Source organism: Oncorhynchus nerka, linkage group LG25 (assembly GCF_034236695.1).
Source record: "Oncorhynchus nerka isolate Pitt River linkage group LG25, Oner_Uvic_2.0, whole genome shotgun sequence".
NCBI lineage: Eukaryota > Metazoa > Chordata > Actinopteri > Salmoniformes > Salmonidae > Oncorhynchus > Oncorhynchus nerka.
In genome coordinates, this window is record NC_088420.1 from 46,843,975 (window position 1) to 46,850,998 (window position 7,024).

Consider the following 7,024-nt stretch of genomic DNA (forward strand, 5'->3'; position numbering starts at 1 on the left):
TTAACACTAAGTGAAACTCTATTCTTGCCCATGTCTCCAGTTTGGATGTCTCAGCCTCATGACCGACCAGCCTATATAGAAACACATCCATAATGTATTCCCTGCCCTACCATACTGTAATGTGCTGTTGATTGCCCCATTAATGATGTCAGCAATGGAAAAGTCAGTGAATGCTGATCGTCCGGTATTTGTGTAAGGCAAGATTCGATTGGTGTTTGAATACAGAGCTCTGTATATTCCTTGGCACGGGCTGGGTCAATATTCACACCACTGGTCTGTTAATCTGGCTGCTCCAAATGCCTTTCTGAGAGCCCTCATCAGGCCATCTGCAGAGGAAGCACCATGAGGCAGCCATTTTGGATCTGTGTGGTCCAGTGACTGTGTTTGGTTTTCTTCACTCTAGTGCTGTAGACCGCCAAGCCATTAGCAAAGCAATGCACAAACTGAAGTGAATAATGCAGTGTTCTCTTCATCCAGGCATTTCAATGGGCATTTTAATGGTGGGGTCCTCCTCCGCTCCAGTAACAGTCGGCTGAAATAATCCTTTAAAAGGGCCCATTTAGAGTGCTGGAATTACAGCCTGGCAGTTAGGGAGAGGTCAGCAGGAATTCCCGCTGGAATCAACTTTTCATGCCTCCCCACATCTACCACACAGGCTTTTACGGGTCAGACAAGCCTTGTTTCCTGACCGCGGTGGAAAGAGATGTTTTCAGCCTGCCGACAGGGCCCCTGCACTTATCTCTGCACACGCCCATCCTCCACCATGATTTATTTCCAAGTGAATCTGATTGATTGGTGGCAGGGGTCTGTGCCTACATACTTGGTGCAAAACTATGGAAAGGGTCCCCAGACAGGCCACAGATCTCCGGCGTACATTGTCTCTGATCATATCCATATTGGAATCAGGCTGAGGAATTGCCCACTTCCATCTCTCATTGTTTTTACCACAGCAATGCCTCCCCGTGCCAGACAGAAGAGAGTAGGGAGAGGGAGATGGAAAAAGGCAGTTGACATTAAAGGGGCTCGATTTCAATCAGCGCGCTCAACGAGGCTGCGGTTCGGCCCCCCAACCACACTGTAGTAACCTGTCAGTGGTCCACAAACTAGCATACTCACTAATGACATGACTAAACCACTGCTTTGAGGAATTTAATATGCAAACAGTCATCTCAAATCACCCCCAGTCTCTGATGATCATTGCTGGGAGGGACTTTTTTCCCCCAAGCACAACAAAATAAGATAGAGGCATGCCCAGTTCTTTATATGCACCCCCACCTCTAATCAAGGGATTTAAAGTGGGTGTATGATGGGTTGGGAGTGGTCAATCTCGCTTTAACCAACTTGTTGAATATCTTGGCCATGTTCTGTTATAATCTCCACCCGGCACAGCCAGAAGAGGGCTGGCCACCCCTCATAGCCTGGTTCCTCTCTATGTTTCTTTCTAGGGAGTTTTTCCTAGCTACCGTGCTTTTACACCAACATTTTTGTTGTTTGGGGTTTTAGGCTGGGTTTCTGTATATCACTTTGTGACTTCAGCTGATGTAAAAAAGGGCTTGATAAATACATTTGATTGATTGATTGTTAAGAATGCGGTGTCGGAAAATGTCCATCACAGTGTGTGTGGTGTAGCGGCTGTGACCTGTGAGTGTCAGCTGTGGAGGAAAGGAGGGGGAGACAGAACTTGATAAAGATGATCGCAAGGTAAACATTTACTGAAGATGTATGATGTATGCAGAGTTAATTGCCATTGGAGACAGCTCCAGGGTCATGTCTGTAGGCGGCAGATATAGCTGTGGGCAAATATAGGGACTTTAGGAGAGCTGCTTCACACCCTGTTACTGAGGGAGGATGACAGGGCCAAGTCTCCCAGTTTGGCCAGTGGGATGGATAGACCACAGAGAGGTACATTTATCTCAGCCTTTCATCTAAAAGTCCTTTAGAAACAATGAACAATGTGGGAAATCTTGTCCTGCAGCATCAATAATAACCTCTGATTATCTGTTTGACAAAATGTGATGAAAGTATCTACTTTTCCAGGACAGGTAACAGCACTTTTCTATTCTTAAAGAATGAAACAAATCTAAATGATTCACTTTCAAGCTTTACCTACAGACAGTTACTTAATTATACCCGTGTGGCAGTAGGCAGGTGTAGAGGGTTGAGACTGGACGATATTTAGAGGAGGAAAGAGGCTGAGACTAGTCCTCCAGAGCAAGGCAGACAAGTGGACACACACTGAAGCACATTTCATTCTCCCCCAAAATCCTTAGCTACTCCTGCGCCCCGACCTCACCCCCAAACCCACCATCCACTCACTCCCATTCCTCTTGCCCCCCCCCCCCCACTCAATAGCCAAGTGAAAACACATCTGTCATCTCCTTCTTAGGTTTCTTAGGTTTCCAGCTCCACTCCCTCTGTCTGCCTCTCTCTATGTTTATTCAGACTATTCTGTCTGGGACAGTGAATGGAATAATAATCCTGTGGTCCCATTTACACTGTGACTTCTGCACTGTGTGTCACTTGCGGTGGCTGAGTCACCCACGATGTTACTTCTAACCCCTTGATGAGTGGAACTGCTGTATATATCACAAGACAGATGGCACATACAGTAAACCCTGTTTGTTATTTCCATGTTAAACTTAAGCTCTGCTTTGTTTGAGATTGGGTGGGATGAACATACACCGTTTTCTTGCATCCCACACACCCATTCTTTCTACTGAGAGCGATGGGGATTGATTTCTAAAAGTGTATGGATAAACAAAGCGATGGGTTGTGTGTCTAAGGGGAGGCGCGGGATTCGCTGCATGGGCCCGATAAAAAGTACACATTACTGACTTGTAATTGGAACCAGGTACAAATGATGTTCCTCTGCTTGTCTATGGGCTGTTTTCATTTCCAATGTTGGATGCTTCCCTCTCTGAGGTTATCTGCGATGCTGTCTAATTACTCCAGGGATAAAAGGGGTGTTGGATATTGAGTAGGCCTAGGGCTGCAAAGCTACCGGTAATTTACCAAAGTTAGCAGAATCTCCAGTAATTTTGTTAATTAACAGGTCATCTATGGCGATATATGGTAACTTGTGTAATTTATACTTGAAGAACTTTTAAAGATGCACTTTGCATTAGAGGTCGACTGATTATGATTTTTCAACGCCGATACCTCAAATAAATAATCAAACATGTTCAATTTGGTGTAAATAATGCATTAACAAAGTGTTGAAGAAGAATGTAAAAATGCAATATGTGCAATAAGTTCCTTGCTCAGAACATGAGAACATATGAAAGCTAGTGGTTCCTTTTAACATGAGTCTTCAAATTTCCCAGGTAAGAAGTTTTAGGTTGTTATAGGAATTATAGGACTATTTCTCTCTATACCATTTGTATTTCATATACCTTTGACTATTGGATGTTCTTATAGGCACTTTAGTATTGCCAGTGTAACAGTATAGCTTCCGTCCCTCTCCTCGCCCCTACCTGGGCTCGAACTACGAACACATCAACGACAGCTACCAGATATCGCTCCACAAAAGCCGAGCAACTACTTCAAGGTCTCAGAGGGTCACCGATTGAAACGCCATTAGCGCGCACCCCGCTAACTAGCTAGGGAGTTGATATGCTTGAAGTCATAAACAGCTCAATGCTTGAAGCACAGAGAAGAGCTGCTGGCAAACGCACGAAAGTGCTGTTTGAATGAATGCTTATTAGCCTGCTGCTGCCTACCACCTCTCAGTCAGACTGCTGTATCAAATATCAAATCATATACTTAACTATAACATAATAACGCACAGAAATTACGAGCCTTAGGTCATTAATATGGTCAAATCCGGAAACTATCATTTCGAAAACAAAATGTTTATTCTTTCAGTGAAATATGAAACCGTTCCGTATTTTATCTAACGGGTAGCATCCATAAGTCTAAATATTCCTGTTACATTGCACAACCTTCAATGTTATGTCATCATTAAGTACAATTCTGGTAAATTAGTTCGCAACGAGCCAGGCGGCCCAAACTGTTGCATATACCCTGACACTGCGTGCAATGAACGCAAGAGAAGTGGCACAATTTCCCCAGTTTAATATTGCCTGCTAACCTGGATTTATTTTAACTAAATATGCAGGTTTAATAAAATATACTTCTGTGTATTGATTTTAAGAAAGGCATTGATGTTTATGGTTAGGTACATTCGTGCAACGATTGAGCTTTTTTCGCAAATGCGCTTTTGATAAATCATCCCCCGTTTGGCGAAGTTGGCTGTTTTTTGTTAGGAATAAATAGTCTTCACACAATTCACAACGAGCCAGGTGGCCCAAACTGCTGCATATACCCTGACTCTGTTGCACAGAACACAAGAGAAGTGACACAATGTCCCTAGTTAAAATACATTCATGTTAGCAGGCAATATTAACTGAATATGCAGGTCTAAAAATATATACTTGTGTATTGATTTTAAATTAGGGCCGATTTCAAGTTTTCATAACAATCGGTAATCAAATTTTTGGACACCGATCATGGCCGATTACATTGCACTCCACGAGGAGACTGCTTGGCAGGCTGACTGCCTGGTATGCGAGTGTAGCAAGGAGCCACGGTAAGGTGCTACGGTGACAAGCTTCTTCTGTTGGCACTCCAATATGTCCCATAAACATCACAAATGGTCCTTTTGTTCGATTAATTCCGTCCATATATATCCAAAATGTCCATTTATTTGGTGTGTTTGATCCAGAAAAACACCAGTTCCAACTTGCGCAACGTGACTACAAAATATCTCAAAAGTTACCTGTAAAATTTGACAAAACATTTCAAACTACCTTTGTAATACATCTTTAGGTATTTTTTAAAGTAAATAATCAATAAAATTGAAGACGGGATGATTTGTGTTCAATACAGGAAGAAAACAAACTGACGCATGCTTTCTGGTCATGCGCTTCTATCAAACAATACACATGAAGTGACCCTCGTTCAAGATGGCCGTACTTCTTCATTACACAAAGGAATAACCTCAACCAATTTCTAAAGACTGGTGACATCCAGCGGAAGCGGTAGGAACTGCAAGCAAGTCCCTTAGAAATCTGAATTCCCAATTAAAATCCATTGAAAAGAGGGTGACCTCAAAAAAGAATGAGTAGCAAGCAGTTGAATTTGGGCATGCTTTTCATCCAAAATTTCAAATGCTGCCCCCTATCCTAGAGAAGTTTTAAATTGAAGAACCAAAACCACCCGGTACCATTCATAAGTCCTACCCAGTCATAAGTTCTACACAGTCATCTTGGCTGAATACAGGGGTGGAGGAGCAGAGCAGACCAGAGAAGAGGGTGGTAGATCAGGGAGTGATAGCCAGCCTAGGTGATATGATGCAGGTGACCCAGGCAGTGGCGGTTCTAGCTTGTATGGCTCCCTGGGCGAACCCCACCCCCAACAAATAAAAAATAACCACTCTGCACTAACTGTAATTTTTATTCAGACATTTGGAACTACATAAATTAATAATCGTAACATTTAAAACTATATACATCTAAATATATATACAAAAATAAGACTCATAAATATCAAAAAGAAGTAACCTGATTATTACACTATTGCACTTCAAACAAGAAACATACAAATTAAATTGCACAACTAATTTCATTACTAATTGCATTAGTACTGTACAAAGTTAGAGGTACGCTATTTGATAGATTCCCCTGCTCCCCGTACCCCGGGCATCCAGTGGGGAGACCTGAGGTCAACCTACCCCCGCCCCCTCCCCATCTCGTACTTCTGAGATGCTGCCCAGGGCGGCTGCCTATGTCTAAATCCTCCACTGCCCCCAGGGAAACCTTTAGAGCGGCAAATCTGAATTTGGAAATCTAAAGAATCCTGGCTGCTGCTGACACAATTCTTCAAAGGAAACCCCAGGCCAAACCGACTGTCATTGGGTATAAGGATGAACTGGCAGACGAGCAGCTTGGTAGTTTCACTTCCTCATCACCGTCACTGACAGGCAGACATTCTCACTGTATGTGTAACATTGCATTTATTAACATTGTCTAACCAGCTGTGAGATGATAGAGATGACTGAATGGATATTGGATATGTATTGGATATGCCAACAGCAAAACTAAGAAAACAACAGCATATAAATCAACCATGCACATATAGAAACAAGACATTTCACTCTTCTGATATGCAAATAACATTTAGGCCTATTATTCATATCCCAGAGTCATATTTTATTCAAGAAGATTGTGTCACCCTAGTGTCGAGAGAAACAGTTCTAGTTTCACTGCAATGCAAAAAAAGGGAGAGGATGAAAGATGATAGTGCCCCCCCGGCCAAACACAGATCATAACAAGGATGATCAGGTGGGATGTTACGGTGAGGCACACAGGTGTCCTATTCTCAGGCCCAATCTGAACACCGCAAAATGATTAATGACTGTATGCACCTGGCCAGATAAGGGCTAGTGTCTGCCTCTGCAAATGATCAAAACTCAGTAATGACAAAAATGGATTTCGGGGACTCGCATAAAAAATCCCTTTCTCTTTCAATAGATAAGACAGTCCCACTAGACTTTCCTGATAGTTTTCTGAGACACATTAGAAGATTTGCCTGTCTGTTTAGCAGTCAGTACAATCGCTCTAGGCTTTATTCAACAGTGAATAGTCCCAGCTTGTCAGAAGGTTGTCATGGTAGCACCACAAAACATTGCTATTATAAAAACAATTCAACACAAGATTTGTCGAAAGTGTTTTACAGGTCATATCTTTTCCAAATAGGAGAATGGAACAACAAGAAGTTGCTAGAAGCTGGTATTTGCTTTAAATAAGTGTTTGCTATATAACTCCTATTCTAACCCTGAAGGAGAATATTGGCTAAAGGTACACACAACAAAACTATACATTCATAGAATGTAGCTGAACACAGACAACCAACTTCATCCTCAAGAAGTTCGGTGACATTGACCTGCCTTTGACATTGACCTGCCTTGTTTAAAAAGTGTACCAGCAAAATGCTGTACTCTCTGATGCTCTGAGGGGCTGCTCTG